The sequence below is a fragment of the Haliotis rufescens genome, unplaced genomic scaffold, assembly GCF_023055435.1.
Source record: "Haliotis rufescens isolate VD_foot unplaced genomic scaffold, xgHalRufe1.0.p SCAF_6, whole genome shotgun sequence".
Lineage (NCBI taxonomy): Eukaryota > Metazoa > Mollusca > Gastropoda > Lepetellida > Haliotidae > Haliotis > Haliotis rufescens.
In genome coordinates, this window is record NW_025964334.1 from 42125569 (window position 1) to 42152440 (window position 26872).

The 26872-nt window shown below is 39.9% G+C and overlaps 1 protein-coding gene across 2 annotated transcripts in view; it reads right to left on the bottom strand.

Annotated features, from left to right (window-relative positions):
- Positions 1-25812, bottom strand: part of LOC124110745 (RNA cytidine acetyltransferase-like) — a 312648-nt gene extending 286836 nt beyond the window's left edge. Inside the window, exons 1-2 of one of the 2 annotated variants that reach the window (XM_048385669.1) lie at positions 25581-25812; positions 6432-6535 (exon numbers count right to left, since the gene is read on the bottom strand). The gene's annotated coding sequence lies outside the window, so the exon portion shown is untranslated. The remainder of the gene's footprint in view (positions 1-6431; positions 6536-25580) is intronic. The other variant, XM_048385668.1, reaches the window with a different exon arrangement.
- Between the last annotated feature and the right edge of the window lie 1060 nt (positions 25813-26872).

Here is a 26872-nt window from a genome sequence, read left to right on the forward strand (position 1 = left end):
TCTGGAATTGGAGAGACACAACAAGTCGACCTCTGGGTGGTGGTAGAGGTGGCAAATCCCCTCGAAGGTCTTTGGGTGTAGACGCCATTTTGTTGAGGATGGTCCGGATAGGTAGTCTGCTGTGACATTGGTTATTCCTGGAATGTGTCAAGCTCAGAGGTTGATGCCCAATTGATCAGTCGATACAAGTCCATCATCAGAAGGGAAGCTGACAAGGTCGATCCCATCTTGTTAATATACCAGACAACTGAGGTGTTCTCAGACTGTATCATCAAACGAGATGATCAAAGTACTTCTGCCCAATGAGAGATCACTAGAATGACCACCTTGAATTCAAGATTGTTGATATGAAGGGTCGATTCTATTGCTGACCAACGTCTAGAACTTTGTTGATATTGCAGCTGTGCTCCCAACCTTACTGTCAACGCATCCACGAACAAGTGGTGTGTTGGTAGAAAGGTTCCTGTGTAACTCCTGAGCAGACGTTTGTTTTTGATAACCACCATTGTACATGGCCATAGAGGTGCAATGGGAGCTGAATCAGGACCTGACAATCGTCGAACTGAAGATACAATGTGAGGAAGCGCTGAACGGGCTGTAATTGGAGTCGACCTATCTGGGTGATTGCTTGTGCCGAGCAACTGCTGCCTTCTCATAGATGTAGCGACTGTCTGAATGCTCAAGGTACAAGTCGTATCTTTGTCCATATGTTCGGAGGGACGAACATCTTCCCATGATCGGTGTCGTAAAGTGCTCTGATGAACTGTATTTGCTAAGTGGGGTGGTTTCCGACGTTTCTGTGTTGACTAGCCAGCCGAGCTGATGGGCTAGGACTTTCCAGTCGGTGTGACCCTGAATGCAATTGCCGATGAATGACTTAGAGACGATCCCTCTGACGTTTAGGAACTTTGTAATGTCAACCTTGGAAAATAAACTGGAGGTAATGCCGGCGCTTGTGGTGGATGGGCATGTGGAGGAAGACGTCTTGTAGATCCAGACTGACTTGTCGAATGATAGTGAGAGACGGACTTCTTACGCAAATGAGCCTGTTTCTCTAGGTACATATGCAGCGCTTTGAACAGCTTCATGTTGAAGATCATGCTGAATTTCTTGTTGTCTATTTTCACTACCAGAAATATTGGCGAGTAGAACCTTGGGGTTCTGGGACTTGGGGCTAAACACCCCAGAGCATGCTTGGATATCAATGTACCTTTTGTAGGGCTTGATCGATCAGAGTAGAGGTAAGGCTGGTCGATGTAGAATCGACTGAAAGTTGATCGGGTCTGAGAAGATAAACATATTTCGGTGGACTGGACAAACTTTCCTGCCAGCACCATACATCTGTCTGACGTATTTTATGACTGGAAGTATATTTTAGTTGGTGGATTGCTCTTCGACAGTGAAGAACCAGCGGGAACTTCATAGTGTAGAAAACTGTAGACAACAGCAGCATAATGAGGAACCAGTCGAAAATGTGGCGGCACTTCATGCAGGCTGGACATTTGGCTTGGTCTTTACTCGTATTATGCGCAATTAGTACCCCAAAACTCCCGTAATTTTGAGAAAATAAAAGGCCTAAATATTCTCTCTAAAAAAAAAGTATGTCTCCACAGGGAGGCAAAAATAAAGAGAATAATGAGGCAGTCAATGGACCAGAGTGAGGACAGTGTGCTGCACAAGATCTGAGTGCATGACCTAGATACTGGGGTGGTTATCATGGTGATGCTTGGGTGGCTGGACAAATAAAGCTTAGAAGCTGGAAACTTTGATCAAGGACGTTTCCACGCAAGGGATCGAAAAAGAAGGAGGAATGCATAGAGTGAGATAGGATAAGTTTAAAAATATGTATAATATAAAGCCGAATTGTGATTAAAAACATTTTGATATTTTGTTTTATTTGTCTTTTTGGAGTAGGCTTTGCTTGTCGTCTAACACTTCACCCAGCAATATTCCAATATCTGTCAGCAAATACTCAAGTCTGGACCAGACAAATCCAGTGATTGACACCATGAGCAACAATATACGAATAGACCAATTCGGTCACCTCTGATGACCAGCAATATGGGGTTCTGGGTCCCAACAAGACTAGATAGTAGTGGCTTGCATCGATTTGGTCACTGGATTACCAGAGTTTGCATTTGCCACTGTTGAGCCATCAAATATTATCTGGACACGCCATGGGTGGACCATCAATGCAGCTTATGGTGGCAAACCTATGGCCCAGTTAACATGGTTAACACACTACATTTTCACAACGCTGTGGTAAGGTTGTGGATTGTTAACGTTTTTGAGATAATATTTTCACAACGTTATTGTTACATTTAGGAGATAAACATACTGTGTTTTCAATGTAGAGCTAGGTTACCTGTAGATTAAACTGCGCTAAATTGAATTTGGAACCGATTCTACCATGACTAAATAAAACGTGAACTCTTTGGTGTTAGCAAATATACTGAGTGAAGCGGGATGGGTTGAGTCAAGTGTTTTGCGTGGGTTATCGATCTGAACAAAATATGGTGCTGTATATACTCAAGCAGTTTGTTTACACCGTAATACCTCACTCGAACAAATGACAGTCATTGAAAGCATATAAGCACGGCAATTTGGTAAGCTAGCATGAGGTGGGCATCCCTAAATTAAACAAAGCAAGCTTTGCAAGGCTTTCGCTCTACATAGCATGTCCCCATTATGATGTCATATCACTCATTGTGACGCAAAAGATATGACGTCACAGTCGTATATAGAAATTCCAAGCTCTCTGTTGTGCCCTTTGTAGATTTCTATCGTGTTTTCTGCATGAAATGTATTGCCACACATCCTTTGAATACTGTAGTAACCGCATCTGTGCATTTTGTAACCTGTAGGTATAATTATTTAAACATGCCTACCTACACTGACTGAAATTAGTACTATTCTATGAATATTAGCTACCGCAGTAATACGGCCGTCAAACCAGCTGGGGGTTGATTGTGATTTAATTTCACAATGTAATAACATCGTTGCACATTTATACTATAAAAACATTGTGCATCGGACATCACACAACATTCTTGAAATGTTGCAAATTCATACAGTTTGCTTCATGATAGTCATAGGAATAGAAGAGTTTCATCAAATCAACTTGATTTCATCAGAAAGCCATGGCAGTAATGCATTAATTTCTAAAATATTCAGCATTTTAAGGTTTTCAGCATTTAAGTATGTACTTCAAGTACAAATCATGGCTATATACAACTTTGCAGATTTGGATAGATCCTAACGTCATTAATGCAAATATTGTATTCAAACATTCGAAAGCAGTGCATAGGTAAGGCTTATTTTCACTTTTGTCCTGTCTATCAATTTCAAAGGCTGGAACGAACATACAGAGGCACCATATATGGTCTTGTTGGAGGAAATTACCTCCAAAATTACACGCTTGATTACAAGCACGCCCCTCTGTTCGCACTCAAGCAGGCGAGCCTCCCTTCTTGGCAAAGCAAACCTTTTCTTCATCCTCTTAAACATTCTCCTATCTACAATTAAGCAATGAAAGGTTGTCCACATACTTCACAGCGAATGACATCGATGATGCTGAGAAGCAATTGAACATTCTGCTAAGTGTAGTTGGAGCTAAGACATGGACTCATGAGAAATCTCATTTCTCCCGCTAAACCCACATCCAAGTCATTCGCTGAACTAGTGAACCTAATGGAAACTCACTACAATCCAAAACCACCGATGATCGTGCAGCGGTTCAAGTTAAACATGTCCTGTCGTCAATCAGGTCAGTCAATCTCCGCATTCGTCACAGAGTTAAGACGTATCGCGGAACATTGTGAATATGTACTTAGTTTGGAGACCATGTTGAGGGATAGTGAGTGAGTGAGTGAGTGAGTTGGGTTTAACGCCGCTTTTAACAGTATTCCAGTTATATCGCAGCATGTCAGCTTAATGTGGGAGGAAAGCCCGAAGTGATGCAGGTCTCAGACGTTTACCACTTCGGTGAAACCCACGAGCACGGGCATGGTGCTGACAAACCTAGAAACATAATCGGGGCGAAACAGGATTTGAACCCACAATCATAGGTTTCTGGCGTGCCCAAGGGATGCAACTCTGCACAACGAATCGCTGCGCCTTAGACGACTGGGCCACCCATGCCCCCTGTTGAGGGATAGACTAGTATGTGAGGTAATGGATGACCGCATTCAACGTAGACTACTCTCAGAGACTGACCTAAATTTCAAGAAAGTACTCGACATTGCGCTAGGCATCGAAAATGATGCAGGGGGAAAGAAATCTGGGAAACTCTCTCCAAACAAGTCTGCACATGACGCTGAACAAAAACCAGCAGATACAAAGTACAAGTGCTACAGGTGTGGTGATAGTTCTCATAAGTCCGACAAGTCAGCCCTCTAAGTGGCGACCATTTTAGTTGCCAATGCGACCTTATTTTATGATTGGCGCCCTAAATTGATCTACCAGTCGCCACATGGCTGGCTACCTTATCTTAAACCCAGTTGGCGACTATTTTGGAAATTTACGTAGAGCCATGTTTTTCGTACATGTTCGCGATCGTATAACGAAAGTTCTCAGTTGTCTGCGGATTTGCACGAGTGATTCCGAAAGTTATTACGGACATACACAACGTCGTTATAGTAACACACGCCAAAATGGCGGACGGCGATCGCAGCCCTCTGTTTCCATTATTAAGGCCTAATGAGCGAAACAACCCAACAAAAAAGAAAAAAAAAATGAAAATTGGAAACACCGAAAACAGAAGCAAAGCGTAAATTCAAAACAGAATGGTTGTCAACCTACACATGGCTTAGATATGACGATGAGAAAATGACATGTGCGTACTGTGTTGCCAATCCATGGATCGCGGGCAAAAGTGATTTTGTCACCGGTAAATCTGGTACTTTCAAAGTGGAATCACTGGCCAAATATAATTCAAGCCAAAAGCACCAGTATTGTCATGACGTCTGTCTTAACCGACAATTGAAAACAAAGTAGGCCGTGGGCTAGGTATGACCCACGAGCACCCCCCCCCCCACATCCAAACCACACTAAAAAAATTTAAAGCCCATAAACATACTACCAGGTAAACATGACTTTTAATGTTAACAAGAAAAAAGTTGGGACGAACTTGTTGTTACAGCCTTTCAAAGTATGGTACCCTATATCGCGTTTTCGCCCGGTTTTGCCGTATATCACTTGGGGGTATCATTACGTTTTGGGTTGTCATCTCACTAGTGATCCACTGATCTTCAAGTGTGATATACCACTGGAAGCCATATATAAGTACCTCTCCAGTGAGGTATCAATAATTGGTATTGAGTGAATATGGACCAACCCATGGCAAATCGAACGTCATATATCCAGACAAAACCAAATTCTTCTCGCAGAAACCTTTAATCCGGTATATGTTCTAGGTAAGTGTGCCTGATTCCACTATAATCTTCAAACACATGTTCCAGTACATCTCTTGAAATACTTCTTAACATCTGATGTTACTAGGTGAAAATCTTTTGCACAATTTGGAACAAATTTACTCTTATAATTTCAGAGTAGGATACCCAATATTGTATTCTCGGCTTAGATACATCAGAACAACGCTTGGATGTATGCTCAGGATCTGGCTTGTCATCTTGTGTGTTATTCACCAACCTTGATGTGTTATATACCATAGGAAACCATATATAAACACCATAATTTGATGTAGGCTGATTATTGATCTACTTGTGGACAATCCTACAGAATACTTCTTGACAACTCTGATATCACTCACTTTTGTATGCATATAAGAGGTTCACAGTATAATGCTTTAGTCCATTTCAGAACTTTGAATGAAATGGACCTATGTGTAACATATTCAAGATGGCAACCATAAAGCTGTGCAAAAAAAACTGATCATAATGTAAATGTTATTTATTTCAGCAAATATACAAATCAATTTCTTGGACGCAGGCTTGATATTTTGACAAATTTTGCCATTTCAAGTTGAGTTTCAGATTCTTTAGTACAGCTACTAGTTAAAGTGAATTTGAAGGGGGCACCAATGAAGGTAAAGACGAATTCACTTACTAACATTTAATTCATACATAACTTAGCTACTTGAGTTTCCAATTTACAGAAAATGTCCAAATGCGAATCATCCAAATCGTATATGAATGGCTTGAAATGAACAGGGACCATGCATTCAGAGAAATAAATGATATTCCAATTACATACTTAAGTTTCTCTTACAGAATACCCAAGTTAATATATATGGAAATGTCCCACCTTGTAACAATGTCATCACCGTGATTATGTGTCTTTTGAGGTTGAACTGTTGTGACTGAGACCAACATCTTATACAACCGGGAACAACTCGAAGACAGCTTTGACATCTCAACCTAAATGGAAATGTATCCCCAGTGATCCAGAGCCTGTGTACATCATACACGTACCTGGCTTGAAGTATGGCCCACTACAATGTCTGAGCAAAGCCAAAGATCCTGATGAGAAGATGGAAAAGCTGAAGGAGAGATCAAGCGTAGAAGGATGGCAGAACCTCAAGAAATGCAAAATCAAATGTAAGTGTCATGTACAAGCCTGCCAGCAGTTATGGAAGAAACCCATGGCTATCACAGAGAATATTATTAGCGTTTTACAATGAACCTTGACCGTTTGAAACAACCTGAAATTGAATCTTTGGAACTAGCTGGCCACCCATTTCGGCGTCATTTCTGTTGATAACTTCCGACACTGATGTCATGGCTTTCTTGTGTGCCTCTTCTATTTGATGCTGTCTAAGTTGTTCCTATGGTTGAGAGCTCTGCCATTTCTCAGGAATCTGTATGTAACCAGTTCGGCAAGACTTGTGATATTTTGCTTCACAGGTAAATAGGTCCTTCCCTCTGATCCGCAGCAGGAGAGAAAGATGCAGTCAGGTTGGAAGATAACGGGCTCATAGGATGGACGCCGAAATGGGTGGCCAGCTAGTTCCAAAGATTCAATTTCAGGTTGAATCAAACGGTCAAGGTTCATTGTAAAACGCTAATAATATTCTCTGTGATAGCCATGGGTTTCTTCCAGAACTGCCGGCAGTTGGTGCCCCCTTCAAATTCACCTTAACTAGTAGCTGTACTAAAGAATCTGAAACTCAACTTGAAATGGCAAAATTTGTCAAAATATCAAGCCTGCGTCCAAGAAATTGATTTGTATATTTGCTGAAATAAATAACATTTACATTATGATCAGTTTTTTTTGCACAGCTTTATGGTTGCCATCTTGAATATGTTACACATAGGTCCATTTCATTCAAAGTTCTGAAATGGACTCGAACATTATACTGTGAACCTCTTATATGCATACAAAAGTGAGTGATATCAGAGTTGTCAAGAAGTATTCTGTAGGATTGTCCACAAGTAGATCAATAATCAGCCTACATCAAATTATGGTGTTTATATATGGTTTCCTATGGTATATAACACATCAAGGTCGGTGAATAACACACAAGATGACAAGCCAAATCCTGAGCATACATCCAAGCGTTGTTCCGATGTATCTAAGCCGAGAATGCAATATTGGGTATCCTACTCTGAAATTATAAGAGTAAATTTGTTCCAAATTGTGCAAAAGATTTTCACCTAGTAACATCAGATGTTAAGAAGTATTTCAAGAGATGTACTGGAACATGTGATTGAAGATTATAGTGGAATCAGGCACACTTACCTAGAACATATACCGGATTAAAGGTTTCTGCGAGAAGAATTTGGTTTTGTCGGGATATATGACGTTCGATTTGCCATGGGTTGGTCCATATTCACTCAATACCAATTATTGATACCTCATTGGAGAGGTACTTATATATGGCTTCCAGTGGTATATCACACTTGAAGATCAGTGGATCACTAGTGAGATGACAACCCAAAATGTAATGATACCCCCAAGTGATATACGGCAAAACTGGGCGAAAACGCGATATAGGGTACCATACTTTGAAAGGCTGTAACAACAAGTTCGTCCCAACTTTTTTCTTGTTAACATTAAAAATCATGTTTAGTATGTTTATGGGCTTTAAATTTTTTTAGTGTGGTTTGGATGTGGGGGGGGGGTGCTCGTGGGTCATACCTAGCCCACGGCCTAAAGCCTTTAGTGCAGAGTGTTCGGCGTTTGGAGGAAATAAATTCAGAAAAAATCAAAAACGATTTGATGATGAAAATGAACACTGCATTTACTGTGGCTGCAGAGGAACTACCTTCACAAAATTCAAAGGTCTATTAGCTCTGCAAAAGAAAAATGGGTTGGATGTTTTGTACACCTACGCAAACGATGTTAAATGTGCCAAAATGATTGCAACTATTGCAATAGAATGAAGTCTGATGTGGCTAACACTGTGAATAACAGCAGGTACATATCAGTGATGTTTGACTCTGCAACTGACTGTTCAATCAAAGAGACAGAAGCTGTTGTAGTTAGGTGCTTGGGTTCTGATGGAAAGCCTGTAAATAAATTACTTGGCCTTGTTGAACTGCAACACGCTCACGCTGATGGTATCATTGACGCTATCTCAAGTCAATTTATGGACATAGGCAAAGATGAGTTTAAGGAAGATTTAGTTTCCTTCTGTGCAGATGGAGCAAGTGTGAACCATGGTAAAAGAGGTGGAGTGAGGGGCAAGCTGAATGAAACCTGTCCATGGATCATTGGCATTTGGTGTTTGCCACACAGTTATTTTTTTTCTTCATGAAAAATGTGAAAATGACAATATTGTTAACGCATGAAATTTAGACTAACATAGAAATTTAATTCAGAATAATTAGGGCTCCAAGCCGAAAGGCTGGAAGCCCTATTGTACTGGGCCGATATATTATTTATTAGGGCTCCAAGCCTGAAAGGCTATAGAGCCCTATTGTAATTGTTGTGTTTGTTATTATTATTATTCTTTTTCCGCCGTTTTTTGTACCAGACCTACAAAAACAACCAGTGGCCAGAATGGCTTCAAAATCGACAGCAACATCGGCACCAACGTGACGCAGATACCAGCAAAAACCCAAGGCCATAGGCCCAATGGCTAAGGGCAGATAACTCATCAAAGTTTCAACTTCAGCAGCAATAATCTTCGAAACTAATTGTCCAATGACTTCCAGATTTGCCATGCGGCAGCGCATCAGATGCCCATCATTTTTAACTGCAGGAGCATGGTAGCTACAACGCACCGTTTGGCAGCCATATTGGATTTAAAGGTTTTGGCACTTCTTTTCACCATTTTTCTCAGTACTTGTCTCCCAAAATCTGCTCAGCTCAAACTACCAGCTCAAAAGCTTCCAAACTTTCCATACTTTGTGTCCAAGTACCATTCTACCAACTTCGGAGAAAAAATACTAAGGTCAAAAGTCATGCATTTTCCTGATACCTCATGTCTTGGCCATTTCGCCCAAATTTCGTGTGTATGTAAACTGGGCCTGTTCATAGTCATGCCTAATTGTAGCCACGTCGCATTGAAGGATAGGAAGAGAACAATGTGAACAGAATTCATCTATAACAACAAATTTTAACCTATTGTACCTCACCATATCATCCAATAAGTGTCAGACTAGTCACGCATTAGTATTTAAATATGCAGTTCGATATTGACGTTTTACATACAGCAAACTGTGATCTGACTGTGAAAATGTCATTTTGTGGGGAAAACAATCAGATTTTACGACACTTCAAACTTGTTCAGTAAAGAGACTGAAAGAAGCGTCCTTGCTCTTGACTCTATATTCGGTAAACCTGTGGTATATGTTTGTGGATTTGTGAACAAGTACGTTGGCTTTGTGTATAATTTTCAGCGAACTGCGATTGTGTTCATCCGCTGTGGAGTGCCGAGATCAGTTGTCTGTTACTTAGATACAGTGTACATTCTGCTTGTGAACAACACAAGAAGAAACGGACAATAGAAATCTATTTTTGAAGCAGTGAAAGAAGCTGCAGTAATATTTCGGAATAAGCCCCGTTCACAGCATTTCAATCTACTTAGAACACTGATAACGTGCTCGCAATGGACTTCTCCAATAGGCATACTTATTTCTTAAATTAGTACCGACACGGTGATGTTTGAGATGTAATGTTGTGCCCTGTTTCCTGGTGAACTGCAACTGTGTTCTATGGCTATGGTTTTTGGATTACAGCTTAGCTACTACTGGTCCGATTTCGACCAAATTCCGTGCGTGTATGTACACTGGGCTTGCCCATAGCCATGTTTAATTGTAGTGGCATAGAATCGAAGGCTACGGAAAGAAACATGAAACAGGATTCATCTATAACAACATACTTGAACCTATTGTACCTCAGCAGATAATCCAATAACTGTCAGACTAGGCACTTTTTAGTATTTACTCATCCGAATCATACATTCACCAAACTGTGATCTGACATGTTTTGAAAATGTTTTTTCGGGAGAAGGGGGACAAAGCGATTTTATGATGTTTCCAACTGGTTCATTAAAGACACAGAAAGAAGCAGCAGTAAAAATTACAAACAAACCCTGTTTGTTATTTGAAAATGCTATCTCCAAAAGGCATATTTATTTATTTGCATAATACAGGACAATGTGATGTCTGTTCTGTGATTCTGTGTCCTATTCCCTGGTGAACTGCAACTGTGTTATTCCTATGGTTTACCGATTTCACTAGCGGCAGAGAGACATACTTATCTATAGAAAGCATGTGCGTACAACATGTCAACATGCTGATTTGGCTATGTCCGAAGGTGGTATTCTCGGCAGTGATGCAGGGTCGTGCATCGATGGTATAGCCCCATGGACAAATAAACTTCGAACATATTGTGTATAACCACCCAAACCCTGCTTCAGCCGGCACTGACTAGGTGTATTTCATGGTAAGGGCCGGCCAGCCAGCCACTGTAACACTATAGCCAGACTGCAGTAACGCTATATTGCGGTGATTGACTTACTTGTACCAGTCAATGCACTCAGTAAACTGCATTGTTCCCCAGGTCTTTTGTTTGCGTTTGACCCCATCGCTTTTCTCGGTTAATACAAACTTTGAACACATGATCCATAACCACCTAAATACTAATTGCTTCAATGAGCACTCAGGATAGATAATATGTATAAGAGTGTACAGTAGTGCATATATCCTTCCATATACCGGAAGTGACTTATGAGTCAACTGGGATAATTGTCTTAAAAGTAATCACCTTGAGCCATTAAAAACTCATTTTCATTGGTTTAGTTCTCTGTGTAACCAAAGTAAGATATTGTGAAATGCACTACCATGAATGTAAACAAGCATCAGCACTTATATTTGATATCGCTTGGAGCCCGCATCGCTGCTTGCAACTATATTTATTATTATTAGGGCTCCCTGCCTACTAGGCAAGAACCCTATTGTAATTGTTCGATTTATTATTTATTATTATTTATTATTCCAGCGTTTTTTGTTCCAATCGTAACTAAAGAACCAGTAGCCAGAAACTCTTGAAACTTTGCAGCAAGATACCTTAGGTCCTGAAGCAGATACCACAAAAATTACAAGGCTCTAGGCTCAAGGTTGTTTGTTGGTTGTTTTGTTGTTTAACGCCGCACTCAGCAATATTCCAGCTATATGACGGCGGTCTAGGCTCAAGGACTAAGGGCAGGTAACTCATAACAATTTCAAAAATTTCAGTAGCTAATATCTCCGAAACTACTGCTCCAATGACTTCCAAATTTCTTGTGCAGCTGCGGTATCAGATGCCCAACAATTTCTCTTCACATCCAATGTAGCAAAATTGCTTCGTTTGGCTGCTATATTGGATTAGAGGTTTTTGCACTGTTTTTTACCATTTTCCTCAGTACTTGTCTCCCAAAATGTGCTCAGCTCAAACTACCAGCTCAAAAGCTTCCAAACTTTCCATACTTTGTCTCCAAGTACCATACTACCAAGTTAGCAGAAAACATACTTAAGTCATGTGTTTTCCTGATAGCCCAAACCGTTTGACTGTAGCTTAATGGACAACGGAGCTACAGCTTTTGAAAAATGGTACTCTTTGGCACCCGTCCATAAACTTGCCAAATAGCAGAACTCTAAACACCTGTAACTCCGAAACTACCTGTCCGATTTCGTGTGTATTTGTAGAGTGGAACTGGCTGTTACGAAGCCTAATAGTAGTCACTTCGCATACAAGACGACGGAGAGAGAAATGATACATAATTAATGTATAACAACATCTGTCAACATATTGCTCCTAACCAGATCATTCAAAAACTGGCAGACTAGGCACTCTTTGGTATTTACATGTGCAATTCGATATTGAAATGTAGTCACAAATTACAAATCCTACATACATCAAACTCTTATCTCACGTGTTTTGAAAATGTCATTCTGTCGGGGTGACAAAGGTGCTTTACGGCACTTCAAACATAAGACACTGAAAGAAGCAGCCGTAAAATTTACAAGTAAGTCCCGTTCACTGCATTTCAATCGACAGCAATACTCGTGCATACAATTCCGTTCTCTTGGCGCTATACGCTACATTATTGTCAGTAGACCAGTGGTATAGGTTTATTTATATAACACATTAGTACGTAAGCTTTGTGTCTGGTTTTCGGCTATGGACTACAGAAATCAGTTATCAGGGTCAGTGAGATACAGTGTTTATACAGCTGATGGACAACGCAAGCAGAAACTGACTATAGAAATAGATTTACGTATGTTAAACGGTTCTGCATAGAAAACAGTGTAGCTTGGTGTAAATATCGACATCGTACGTTTTGTTATGTCAAAGCTCATATCTGCATAAATTGGCGCGAATTCACAATACACATTGTCAACAGAGTTAAGCAAAGAACCGGCATACATGTTTATTGGCCTCAAAGCGTGTCAGCGTACCTCAGTCCCATGCTGCTGGGTCGGTCGGTCGGGTGCATATTGGAACGTGATCCACGTGCACGCACGGTAATGGTAAAGAAAGGCAGTGGTAGCGCTATAGCGGATTACATAAGCTGCTGGCAGCAGGGTCATCCGAGAGCCACGTGTGGGCTCCTCCAGTCAAAACAGGACCCTACCCCCGAGGACACCTCCTTCATAAATCTTTTTTGGACCGTGGGATTTACGGTAGGTTTGTGATTGAAAGTTTGATATCCCTGAACTCTCCGATTAATTTACTCGTACTTGTCATAATTGTATTACCACAACTTCAAGTATTGTAACAGACGGGTTATATGTTAACTTCATGTTTCGATAGTAGCGATTTCTATAGTCTGTTTCTTTATGGATTTTCTTCACGCTGCTTTCTGCAGTCTCTGCCAGCAGAAAGCATGCATTTTGTACGTTTGTGATTGAAAGTTTAATATCGCTGAACTCTCCGTTTAATTTACTGGTACTTGTCATAATTGTATTACCACAATTTCAAGTAATAACAGACAATTTATATGTTCACTTCGTTTCGATGGTAGCGACTTCTATAGTCTGTTTCTGTATAGATTCTCTTCACGCTGTTTGTAATATACATTGTGCCAGCGGAAAGTGCAGTTTCCCGTACTTGCACAGTAGATCCATTCAGTTGCACCCTATCTAAAAGGATTGGATTGGAACTGATTTTTTCGCACTATCAAATTACCCTTTTATAATACGAACCTGTTCATTATTGATAATTCCATTTCTTTCTGAAACATCCCAGATATAATGCTAACTTTAGGGAATATTATTTACAAATTTCATTATGGTTTACAAACCAGTCCCTAACTCAAGTGCTATGATCTCTATTGCGTTTACAGCTAATCTACTTTTAAACTTTGATCACAAACGCTTGGAAGACTGGCGTTTTCTTTGCTGATTGATTGAATTGCTTCAACAAGGAGATGACAAGAGGTGACCAAAATGTGTTGTTACTGTTAGATAATGTCCCAAGCCAACTCATCCCTGAGCACGGGTCAAATTACAAGATCAATTTCCTGCATATTACCAAAACAAGTCACCAACACCTCTGCGTGCTGGTATCTTCCATCCTTCCTCATATCGGAAGGCATAATGCCTTAATGGTAATAGATTAGTGTCATTAAGAACTCAGTTTCAATGGTTTTTAGTACTCTGTATAAACAAAGTTCGATTTTATGAAATGACTTATATGAATGGAGAACAGGATCCGCTACTACAAAATACGATTGGGAGCCCGCCATCGCTGCTTGCAGCTATATTTAGGTCTCAAAGCCGAAAGGCTGTAGAGCCCTATTGTAATCGTTCGATTTATTATAAGGGCTCCAAGCCGAAAGGCTGTAGAGCCCTATTGTAATCGTTCGATTTATTATTATTTATTATTATTTATTATTATTATTTATTATTCCGCCGTTTTTTGTTCCAGAGATAGCAGTTTAACCACTGGCTCGATTTTGTTCAAATTTTGTGTGTGTGCAGGTTGTTATGTACCAAATACCACAAAAATTCCAAGGCCGTAGGCCCAATGGCCAAGGGCAGATAACTGAAAAACAAGTATTTTTTGAAGATATATTTCGCCTTATTGCTCCGCAACCGCTTGTCCGATTACTTTCAAACTTTACACATGTCTGCTGCTTTGGTTGCTTGACATTTTCTGTTCTTTGATCTTGGTCATTGGTCTCGTGGTTTGGCAGCCATATTGGATTCAAGGTTTTCACAGGGTTTTTTGGGTACCTGTCTTCAAACGCATACTCCTCTGAATCCACTGAATGAAATGCTTTCAAACTTTCTGAGAATGGTCTCCATATATAGCACATCAAACTCTGTTAACCGATTTTGGATATCTTTTTTAGTTGTGGCCATATTGGATTCACAGTTTTCACAGTGTCTTTTGGGTACCTGTCTTCAAATGCTATCTCCTCTGAATCCATTGCATGATATGCTTTCAAACTTTCTGAGAATTGTTTCCATACATAACACAGCAAACTCTGTTAGCCGTTTTTGGATATCTGTCTTAGTGACGGCTCTGTTTCATTTTGATTTTGATGATTTCTTTCACCGAATTTTTCCATTATATGAAGATCACATCTTGTAAGGTTCTCCACAGAAACTATTGAAAGTTTACATGAAGTTAGTCGGGCATATGTACCTCATCTTTTGTTCTTGGTTGCATGCTAAAAGTAACACCGCTTTGTGGTAATATTGACAAAATACCGAAAAAAATCGCTCAGAAAACTCGGGATTATTTCCCTTTGACCGTCAAGTGTCTTTTGCAGTATGTATACTACCCTTGAAGATGAGGGTTAGAATTGGTCTTCAGCAACCCATGCTTGTCTCAAGAGGCGATTATCGGGATTCGAACATTATCTGGGTGGTAGATGGGTTTAGAACACTCTGGTTAACTCTGGCACACACCAATTTCGTAGTGGTGATGTCCTGCAAACGGTGACTATCTTTTGACGGAGTTGGTACAAGCAAACCCTTTATAAATAATAATAATAAATAATAATAAATAATAATAAATCGAACGATTTGATTATTTATATATATACATTTTACCTGATGATAAATATTGATTTATTATTATTATTATTTATTATTTAGCTGATTTTTGTACCTGCCCTAGCAAAATAACCACTAGCTCGATTTTGTTCAAATTTTGTGTTTGTTTGTAGACCGTTGGGTTCTAGTGCCCGCCAAAAACCCAAGGCCGTAGGCCCAAAGGCCAAGGGCAGATAACTGAAAAGAACTATTTTTTGACGATATATTTTGCCCTGTTGTTCTACAACCATTTGTCCGTTTTCTTTCAAGCCTTGCATGTATCTACTGCTTTAGTCATTGGTCACGTGGTTTGGCAGCCATATTGGATTCAAGGTTTTGACAGGGTTTTTTGGGCACCTGTCTTCAAATACTATCTCCTCTGAATCCACTGCATGAAATGATTTCAAACTTTCTGAGAATTGTCTCCATACAGAACACAACAAATTAGCATAGCCATTTTTCGATATCTTTTTTAGTTGCGGCCATATTGGATTTTGATTTTGATCATTTTTTTCACCCAAGTACAAATACTGAAGGAAGCGCCTCATAAATCTACTATAAAACCCCCATTCACTGGCTTTGCAGGTACCCTCGCGTTCTCCACAGCCTTGTTCAATATTATGTGTACTACCCTTGACGACCAGAGTTAGAATTGGCCTTTTTCAACCGATGCTTGTCTCAAGAGGCAACTATGCTTGTCACAGGAGGCGACTAATCGGATCGGGTGGTCAGACTCGCTTCAGACTTGATTCTTCATTTCTCAATTGCCAATTGCTACGGTACCTTATTTTTGACAGCGTTGTTTAAAGCAAACCATTTGCGGATTAGAATATGGTCGGAAATTGATTTAGTACACACTGGGAAACTGTGGCACACGTAAATTTGGTAGCGGTAATGTCCTGCAAACGGTGACTATCTTTTGACGGAGTTGGTACAACCAAACCATGTGCGGATTCGAACATGGTCGAAGTCAAACTTGGGTTAAGAACTAACTGGGACACATGTCATGATGTCTCACAAGCGGTTTATTACATTTAACGGCATTGGTACAACCAAACCATTTGGGGATTCGAACATGGTCGAAGTCAAACATGGGTTAAGAACACACTGGGACACGTGTGGTGATGTCTCACAAGCGGTTCATTACATTTGATGGCGTTGGTACAAGAAAACCATATGCGGATTCGAACATGGTCAAAGTCAGACATGGGTTAAGAACACACTGGGACACGTGTTGTGATGTCTCGCAAGCGGTTCATTACATTTGATGGCGTTGGTACAGGCAAACCATTTGAGGATTCGAACATGGACGAGGTCGGAAACAGGTTTAGCACTTTATCTCAGCAATACGACATAAACCCGGGGCCCTGACGAACTCAGAACGCTCATCCATTTGACTGGAGCTCAACTGACAAAGAAGTTACAGTCTGGTTCAGAGTCACCAAGCCGAAAAGCTGAAGAGTCCCAGTGCTTTCGTTCGATTTAATATTATTATTATTGTGCCGATTTTTGTACCAGAGCTAGCATAATAACCACTGCCTCGATTCCATTCAAATTTTGTATGTGTATCCAGATACTTACGTACCAGATACCACATAAATTCCAAGGCCGTAGGCCCAAAGACCAAGGGCAGATAACTGAAAATTAAGCAATTTTTAAAGCTATATTTTGCCCTATTGCTTCGCAACCGCTTGTCCAATTACTTTCAAACTTTAGATGTGTCTGCTGCTTTGGGTGCTTGACATTTTTTGTTGTTTGACTTTGGTCATTGGTCACGTTGTTTGGCAGCCATATTGGATTCAAGGTTTTCACAGGGTTTTTTGGGTACCTGTCTTCAAATCCTATCTCCTCTGAATCCACAGTCTGAATTGCATCCAAACTTTCTGAGAATTGTCTCCATACATTATATATTAAACTCTGTTAGCCGTTTTTGGATATCTTTCTTAGTCACGGCCCTATTGGATTTTGATTTTGATGATTTTTTTCACCGAAATTTTACTTGAAAGATCATATCTTGTATGGTTCTCCACAGAAACTATTGAAAGTTGACATGAAGTTAGTCTGACATGTATACCTCATCTTTTGTTCTTGGTTGCATGCTAAAAGTAACACCGCTTCGTGGTAATATTTTATCAATATTTGGGACACCCCTGGAACACACCAATTCGTAGCAGCAATGTTAGGTGACAATTTTTGAACGGAGTTGGTACAAGCAAACCCTTTGAGGATTCGAACATGTTCAAGGTCGGAAATGGGTTTAGAACAGACTTGGATGCCACTGCACATGACAATTTCGTAGCGGCGATACCCTGCAAGTGGTGCCTACATTTGACGGATTTGGCACAAGGAAACCCTTTGAGGATTCGAACATGGACGTTTGTGCGCAGTGTTACTTGGAGCCAGCCATTGCTGCTAGCAGCTTTAATTTATAATTGAGGTTACAAGGTATAAGGCCAAAGATATGTTTTATGTCAGAAACAAATTTCTTTATAAGTTAGAAACATTATCATTGATAATTAGCTGCTTTGTTTTATTTTTAACTGTAAAAGTTAAACTCTTATTTTGACTATGTTACAGACTGGAGCTAGCCATGATGACAATGTTGAAGACCTGTGATATGGCAGCCCAAGTCAATAAGGTTCTGGATCTCCTGTACAGGACTTATCATTGGAGCTGCAAAAGCAAGCGAGAATTGAAAGCTATTGCAGGAACCTTGGATATTTCAACCAGAAATCCATCCAGAGCTACTGGAGCACGATGGACACCCCATATGGAAAAGGCGCTGAACATCTTACTTAAATCATCTGGCGATGATGTGTCGAATAACCCTGGTCAGTATTCTGTTGTCCTCAAACATGCAGAACACCTTGCAGTGCAGAACAAGAATGCAGATGTTGCTGGATGAGCCAAGTTTGTTGCAAAAATACTTCAATCCTTGAAGTTTGTGTTCTTCTGCCATTTCCTCCTGGACATGCTATCGGTTGTAGCAAAGCTGAGAAAACCCTGCAGAGTGACAACACAACTTTACCTCGTGCAGTGGCAGCCATCCATGGCTGACTGGTGGAAATCATAAAACTTGCAAGTTCACCCGAGGCCAAATGGTCATCTGAAATCTTTCCTTGAATGTGTTCAGTCACAGCCAGAAGGTGTATCAGAAGGTGTACGTTTCTAGGGTACTGAACTGAAAGGCTCATGTGGTGATATTGATGTCATGGACTTTTCTACCCTTCCTCTCTCGTACACTAAGGCTATAAGGGAGTCAGTTCAGGAAGCTGTCTCTGGACTTACTGAGATATTCAGTGTACTTCTTGGTTCCTCCACTTCAACTGACCAATCTGCGAAGGTTGTAGCCAGCATTAGAATATTCAACCCTGATATTTGGCCAGATGACTGTTCCAGTCTGTCTTCATATGGGGAAGATGAGCTCCAGACCCTTACAGATTGGTATTCACACAGACTTAGTTGTAACAATCTTCAAAGACAATAATTTTAAATCCTTTGAAGATCACTGCAATCTGGCAACCTCGGAGTTCTGGGTTTCCTTAAGGCTACTGTTTCTTATTTAATTACAGTCTCAGTAACAAGAATTACTGAGTGATTTTGTATAATCATATTTCTTTGGTAAATCATGGTTTCATTTTATTCAAACAGATAATGGTGAAATGTACGATTTTTCTCAAATGTGTATCCAGCTTAAAAATTATAGTTTCCTTTAATTCCAGAAAAGGATGCAGAACTGAGGCCATTCTTCACCAGTGGTTGCTCTTCAAGAACCACGTGCAGAGGGAATTCAAAGACAAGTCCTTCTTGGGCCTGTATGCTGTCATGATTTCTAGAGAACCCTACAAAACAGACTTTAAGGTAATTTAATACAGATTAATTAATTGTATTAAGAATTCTTAATGAAACAACACCCAGAAGATCTGTTTTCAGAATTTGAGTTCATATGCATATTTGTAGGACAAATAGATGTGTAGTCTAGGACATGAAGTTTTTTTCACATTTATTAATGAACTCATTGATACACATCAATGTCATAACACAATATTATTTCAATTTACAGGATCTGCTTCACTTGGTTGAAACCATGCTGATACTTCCTGTAACCTCAGCAAGCTGTGAGAGGATTTTTTCAGCCCAGAAGAGAATAAAGACAGATTCTAGGTCAGCTCTCCATGTTGATACCATGGAAGATCTAATCAGAATTTCTATTGCAAACATCTCGATCAAACATTTTGCACCACAGCCAGCCGTCCCGAAATGGATGATGTCAGGACAATGTCCTCGTAGACCTACCTACAAAGAATGGCCAGTTCCATTTCCCAATGTTGGATGCTTTGGACAAGTCCCTACATCTCGGAGTGATTTGAACCAGTCAAGTGATTGTAATGACCAGTGTTGTGCTGGACAGTGATTGAGTTAGATGTACAATTGCATTGAGATAGATGTACACTTCTGATGGACAGTCAGTGTTTGAGAAAGTTAACCAGTTTCAGTTGTCATTCGTGGCATTATTATTGGAAATTTAAGACTTTGACTTTGACAACATAAATAGAGTAGATGTTCCCGAAAGCCCATGTGCTAGAAACGCACTCAAGTATTTGAGGAAGGTCTCGGCAAAATTACCGGAGTCAAGGGAAGCATCTATGTAGTATGTAGACCCTGAAGCACAACCAAAATTCTTCAAGCCTAGGCCAGTACCATATGCCATGAAACACAAAGTAGACGAGAAACTTGATCGCCTACTTGCAGACGGCATAAGAGAACCTGTGCAGTTCTCCGAGTGGGCAATGCCCATAGTGCCAGTACTTAAGGCTAATGGTAAGGTTCGAATCTGTGGGGACCATAAAGTAACCATTAACCAAGTAGCCAAACTGGATCCATACCCGATCCCAAAGATCGAAGATCTATATACTACACTCTCAGGTGGAAAAACCTTCACAAAAATTGACCTATAGTGCTTACCTGCAACTCCCCCTCGACGAGAAGTCTAAAGATTATACAACTATTAACACTCATCAAGGTCTGTTTCACTACAATCGTCTGCCGTTCGGAATATCCTCTGCTTCAGCAATATTCCAAAGGTGCATGGACAGCCTCATACAGGGAATTCCTATGACCTGTGGATATCAAGACAACATCCTGATTTCTGGAAAAGATGATCCTGAACATGTGGAAAATGCAAGATCAGTGATCAAGAAATTTGATGAATGTGGTGTCCGCGTCAAAAAAAAAAGAAGTGCATATTCCAGGCTAAACAGGTTGTTTATCGTGGCCATGTCATTGATTGTGAAGGTCTCCACCCAGTTCAAGACAAAGTTGAAGCCATTGCTGACGCTCCAGCTCCTAAAGATGTCTCAGAACTTAAGTCCTATCTGGGCTTGCTGAACTATTACGGGCAGTTTCTCCCAAACATTTCCAGTGTCCTGGCACCCCTACACATTCTACTCAGAAAAGACACCAAATGGAAATGGGGACCCGAGCAAGAGACTGCTTTCATGAAATCCAAAAAAGCCAGTGGCATTTGCCTCCAGAACTCTGAACACCACCAAAAGAAAATACTCTCAAATAGAAAAGGAGGGGTAATCAGTAGTGTTCAGTGTTAAGAAGTATCATTCTTACTTGTTCGGCAGACACTTCTACATTGAGAATCGTCACAAACCACTCCTTACTCTCTTCAACGAAAATAAAGGAGTACCTCCAATGGCCTCAGCCCGCATTCAGAGATGGTCACTCACACTGTCGGCCTATAACTACTCATTATTTCTGCTGGATTTTTTAGAAACTTCTCCAGTTCCTGTTCAGATACAGAGTGATGCCACACTCCACCACCAGGAAATCACCCGCAGAGCTCCTGATGGGTAGAAAGTTGAGAACACATCTCGACCTCCTGCATCCAGACGAATCAAAGAAGGCTCACCATGATTCGCATACTCGAGCCAAGTCATTTGCTGTTGGCAATAATGTGTATATTGCTAACTTTGGCAATTCCAGGCAAAATAGTGAATAAGTCAAGCTCTCAGTGCAGCATACAACTTCCAGACAGATGTACCGTTCGCCGTCACCTGGATCACCTGAAACCTTGTCACACCACACGACATGGTTGTACCTGAAACACCAGAGGACCTCTCAGTCGCGAAAGATCCTTCGCCATCAATCAACATCACGCCCGATGAGAACACAGAACAACAGAGTGCCACGGAAACTTCACAAGTACGGGAACCACAGCTCCGAAGATCAACGAGAGTATCCAAAGCTCCTAACAGACTTGATCTATAGACATTTCTTTGTGTCCACCTAATGGACATTCCACTGTGCAAAAAAGTTGACAGTTCAGATCTATGATATTTTCAAGTTCAGTGTTAAATTACCAGTTCACATGTTTCATTAACTTCATTTAATTGGCTTAATTTAAGTCGTGACTCTTGCCAAGCAGTATGGTGCAACTTGCAGTGACTCAAGTCATATGGACATTTAAGTTTTGCGATAATGCATGATAAGTGTTTCTAATCGCTCACTCTTAAAGGGGGAGTAGTGTACCATCGTGTAATGTAGTCACACATTCTGTGCGCAAGCTTTGTAAATTAATGCTCCCTAGCAGGGACTCGATAACTGCTCCCTTGCCGCAAGGCATCTTGGGAAATAGGCACCGCATGGCAGCATGTACAATCACTCACATGTACTCAGTAAAGTCTTCAGAATCAATTCCCAAGTCTGTCATCCTCAGAACATCACATGTACCCAGCCGGTGATAATACCCAATCAGTTTGCAGGCCTAGCCAGCTGTACCACGTTCCTTAAATTGTTAGCGCTATTAAGATTTGTTTGGGTTGTTACAAATACAGACCTCAAAATATGTACTTTTAATTAAGTTCAACAGTGCTAAGTTTACGTTTTCAAACTTGTTTTCTCAGTCATCGTATTGTACATCATACTGGCTACAAAATGATGGAAGGTTTGTCATATCTGTGGATTATCAAGGCGATGATGAAAATGCAAACTAGACAAAAACAACGAACACGCTGGGTGCTAAGTTGAAAGTTTACACCTCAAAGAAATTACCAAATATGTACAACAATGTTTACTTCCGTATGACATCACTACCGATGACCGACTTTTACAAAATGGCGTGTTCGCTGACAACAGAACGCGGGATTTCCAGTGGAGGTTTTTCATTGATTGAGGGATCGTATACACATAAATGTGTCACGTAAGTAATCAGAAACATTCTGACAATCTGCGTACTGTTATTTGTTTACCATGTTTTCCAATGTAACAAAGAGAATTAGTCAGAAATGCAGATAACTACCGTCATCGTTATGCGTGATTTAGCGTCAGTCATGGCGTCACACAGGACGAAAACCTTTACGGTTTCTGTTGAATTTACCACATCATTGTAATGTATATATGTGTAATTCCATAATTAGTGCAACGATACTCTTCCCATGAATATTCTCAAACGCGTGATCGAGCCAATGTATGCAACAATTAGACGAAAGTACCTCTAAAATGCTTCACAGTGTAAAACCTGAATTTTGCTTTGTTTACATTTCAGCAAGTACAGTTTTCGCATGATTTCATCTAGATAATTTGCATTGGGCACAAAGACCATTTATCCATTGTTTCAAAAATGTATGAGGACTTCAGAGATGCATGTATAGCAGCCGAGTTTGAAATATACCTGATCGAAAAGGCGTCTCATAACCGGCATTTTGTAAACACAATCCAATATGGCGGAACGACCATTTCGGTATTCGTGTATGCGTATTTTCCAAAACATTCTAAACGATTCTGGGCTTATCAGCGACATTTCAGAATTATCAGTAGTGATTTGATACCTGTGATCGCTAATATGCTATTTTTCTACTTGAATTATTCGAGAAAATATCCACTATTTAGATTTCTAAACACACAGTAAATATTTATAGAACGCCATGAATTGTGATTTGGTGAGATTTACAATGGACCTAATTTTCAGAAGTCACTTTCAGTAATTGCCTGAATTGCCTAAAATGACAGTAAATGATGAACAGAATTCAAAACTGTGGAGTGTATTAGTCTGCGTGATGTAGATCTATTTCGAATTTTATTCGATTTCGAAGTGAGGTTTGAAGAGGAGATACATGTGTCGCTGTGGCAACAAGGGGGTGCATTACACTCTGAAAAGACGACAATGTTGCCATAACAACAGATAATGTAACTGATAATAATAACAAACAAACTCGCATACGAGGACGAGTTTGTTTATTTTTATTATCAATTACATGGTCCTGTAGTTCAATACAGACGTAGGTGAACATTCGACTGAAGCACGAGAAACTTATGAATGACTTACACTCAGGAAAGTAGTCCGTCATCATCTGACCCCAGGTCATCACAATGGAGTAGCCAATCACGGGCCTGGAATTCGATCTCACAAATGTTTGATACCAGTTATCTCAAATTGGTTTCTCAACCACAGGTGTGTAAGAAAAGTCTATCACTATTTTTTCATGATACTTGCACTTTAAACCACCAGAATGAAATTGCCTCTCTCGAAGATGTTAATATTACATTATTGTGACGTTATTTCACAACATCGCTGGAGAGTAACATAACGATAAAATCTGATAATACTGACAGTACCGGGTGACCTCACCTAGGTGAATACTACCAAGCTGACTGTTATTCATTTCCCGATGAAAGTCAGTATGTCATGTCATTACGTTGTAAATCATGCGGAGACATACAGAACTACTTTAGGGGAATTCCCCAATGTCTAAAAATAACACTAAAAATAATTAGGGAAAACTGAGAGCGACATCGATTTAGGCTATGAATGATGCAGGCTTTGAATTCAGACAGATCTTGTATATGTCGGGCCACCGAAATGCAGCGTTCATTCAAGATATAACAGAGAATGGTCGACTTGAGCCGGGTCTGGATTTCTTTCCAATTCCAACGCTAACTTTACTGGGTGCAACTTATATTTCAAGCGAATGACATTGCGGTAGCCGCCATTTTTTGCCGTTTGTTAAACCAAGGGATGTCACTCCAAATGGAATGTTTTGGACGGATGAAGTCACGACTCTCCACATTGACATAGTTGGCTTTCAATAATTAAAGTTTGATGTTAAATGGATTGTTTTGTTATGATTTATGTATCTGTCAATATAAGGATTGAAGTTGTATTTGTTGACGTTCATCAGCTGATGAAGACAGTGCCTCACGTGAGCAAACTTACCATGAAGTGCTTCCTTGAAAATTCAAACAACCGAAATTTAGCAAGCATCCTCATAAGATCTGTATCAAAATCTGATGTTGTATATAATTCAGGCTTGAGTAATGTATTATACCATCCTTAGTGTAAAAGAAATACAGAAGAATGCATCTTTTGATACCAAGTTTGAATTTGAATATCAATGCATCTGCTGGGAAACATACTCACAAAATAAGATTTACCCCCCAATTCCTGGGGTACTCCAGACATATGAGATTCCAGTTTGAATAATAACATCTTAACACGTGTCGCCCGGTTTACTCCTCCATTATCCATATATACTTAAAATTACTTTTAGGGTTATTGCTAAAATGGCATTGATTCGCCTATATTTTTTACCTTGGTACTGAAATATATATGATATTAAACTCACATGGTCACTTGCATAAAAAACAATAATACAAGTTTACATTAGAAATTAGTCCCTAGTCCAAATTACTCCCTGACTTTGATTGGGAGGCGCAGTCATTGTATGCTTTGAAGTTTTAAGTACCAAGATGACAATTAATAATCAACTGACAATTAAGCATATACAACATAACATAAAAAAGCATGTAAATAAAGTATATATATACTACTACATAAAATAATAAAGCACATATACAACTACACAAATAGTTCTTATCGTTATTAAAAATAGAGGTGCCGTTTCCCAACAATTAGTAGCCGTTTTCGCCAAATGGTGTGTCTCTTTCGCCCGAGAAATCGGACATTTTGCCCTGCACGCATACTTGCTTATGCTTTATTTACCATGCTTTCTTAGCCTGAATAACGTCTTACGAGCTTTTAACCAAACTGAACATGAAGCAAACTTGAATATTTCCGCATGAAATAATGATAAGTGGCGACTATTATTTAATGGTTTTGTTCGCAACAAGCAGAATACTCACTGGTAAATCACAACCTGTACGAACTGCGGCCTGGTCGGGAAGAGAAATCTTGAGAGTCGATCGTATTCTTACCAGTCCAACCTTATTGCTGATGAAAAATTTATTTTAGGGTGTCCCTTGACATGTGAAAACAGTTAACAGAACAAAATGTCAAGTCTGCTGGCAGTTAACATTGCTCAGGTTGCATTACACATGATGAACGACACGGAATGATTCACCACGTGTGTGTGTATTCACAGCTCCTCACAGCGATAGACCGTTCGTGGACCTCTAAATATCACTATGTTACCCTTGTTACGCAGTGGGAAGGAGCTCGAAATGCAACGCGAGAGTTATCCCCCAAGTTCCTCGCTGCGACCGTCATGACAGTCCGTAACCTACAACAAAGCTTGTCCCGCTTTCGAAGGCCAGATTGTCAGTTCCACACTGAAGTGTATACACAACAAGAAAACATTGATGCAGAGCATCAAAGTTCCCCGCCATATGTGATGCCTCACAAACGCATAATTATGATGTTACTGAAAGGCATGATGGAGCATAATTATATTAACCACAAATAACACAACGCTGTTGTGGAAAAAAATATTATTTATTTTGAGTATTGGGCAATACAGTTGATACATTTGCATAGGGTAGGTCTATTTAAAAATAATTTCTTGTTTAACGCCGCACTCAGCATTATTCAAGCCATATCACGGAGGTCTGTAAATAATCCAGTCTGGACCAGATCATCCAGTGATTGACACCAAGAGCATCGAACTACGCAATTGGAATATGATGTTATGCATCGACAAAATCGGCGAGCCTGACTACCCGATCCTGTTCGTCGCCTCTTACGGCAAGCATAGGTTGCTGAAGACCTATTCTTACCTGGGTCTTTATTTAAAAAGTAGATCGAAGGAAATGGAAGCAATTTCTGGCACAAATGTAAACATGTGGAAATAGAATCAAAACTGCCAACAACATTGGCAGATGCACATACTCAAAAAATAGATCACATTCTTTTTACACTTAGCATTTGGTTATAATAATGTAAATGAAAATACTAAGGACTTCATATGGCAAAAAAAGTCATACTAGATAAAGGTCTTTATGTCACAACCACAGATGCACATACTCAAAATATTATCACGTAGTTGGAGAACATTTCAATAGGGGACTAATCAATAACGGAGATTCCTCGTCCCTTGTTTTACGTTTTTTTGTCAGTTTTTATTTTTATTTATTTCTTTCAAAGAATAGTAATTGTGATCATGATGAGTTGAGTTACTTGGTTTTTTTTCTATATACTG